A 915-nucleotide genomic window follows, 5' to 3' on the forward strand; every position below is an offset into this window, starting at 1 on the left:
TGAGAAGAACCCAAGGCTTATGAAGTCATTTGGGGCCTTGGGGAGATTTATTGCTGTGCCAGAGCAGGGCTGAGCCTCAGAGCAGGGCAGCCCTGAGGGCTGGAGGTGCTCTTGTCTCTGGTGCTGATCAGACAGTCAGTCTGGGCCATGCAATATCTCCTGGGTCCTCTCCCCACAAACTTTCCCTCATTTTTCTTGGCCTCCTGCATACCAGCTTGAGTGACTCGTGTAGAAAAAAAAAAAAACCATGAGCCAGAGAATGAATCCAGAGTGCAAAATGTGCTGGGTTTTTATGCTGGATTTTATGTGCTGTCTGTGCTAGTGTTTCACCATGCCTCAGCCAAAAATAGCAGGCTTTGGGGAACTCTGTAGTCTCCTGTTCATCAGCTCCTTCCATTCCTGTTGCTGCTGTCTAGCAGAGGCTGCCTGGGCTGCAGAGCAGTTCCTGCCAGCTGCAGTAGATGCACGGGCACAGCAGGGCTGTGTTGCTTTGATTTTTTAGGATTTTCTGCAGTGGCTGTCAGTTCCCAGGTGCTGCTGTGCTGCCAGGCAGGTGACCTGACGAGCTGAAGAGCTCCGTGCTTGTCTGCACATGGCATTTTGCAGCAGAAGTATCTGGAATATCCTTAGAAGTGTCTTAAATAGCAAACCTGCAGGCTTCAGACTGTCCTTGCAGCCAGTTCTGTGTCTCTTTCTGGTGAAGGTGCTTTGCTGAGATGTCTTTAATGTTTAGTGAATGATCTCTGTTTGTTTTCCCTCTGTTTGCCAGCACACGCTGCAGCAGGGGGTGCTGCTGTTGGCACGTTTATTTCCCTGATGTTTGGGGTTTCACTCAAGTGGATTCCCAGCAATATTCCCTGCCCAGGGGTCCCAGCTCTGCCGGCTGTGGACTTGGGGATAGCGCTTGAGTAGAGG

The sequence above is a fragment of the Geospiza fortis genome, unplaced genomic scaffold (assembly GCF_000277835.1).
Source record: "Geospiza fortis unplaced genomic scaffold, GeoFor_1.0 scaffold417, whole genome shotgun sequence".
Classification (NCBI taxonomy): Eukaryota; Metazoa; Chordata; class Aves; order Passeriformes; family Thraupidae; genus Geospiza; species Geospiza fortis.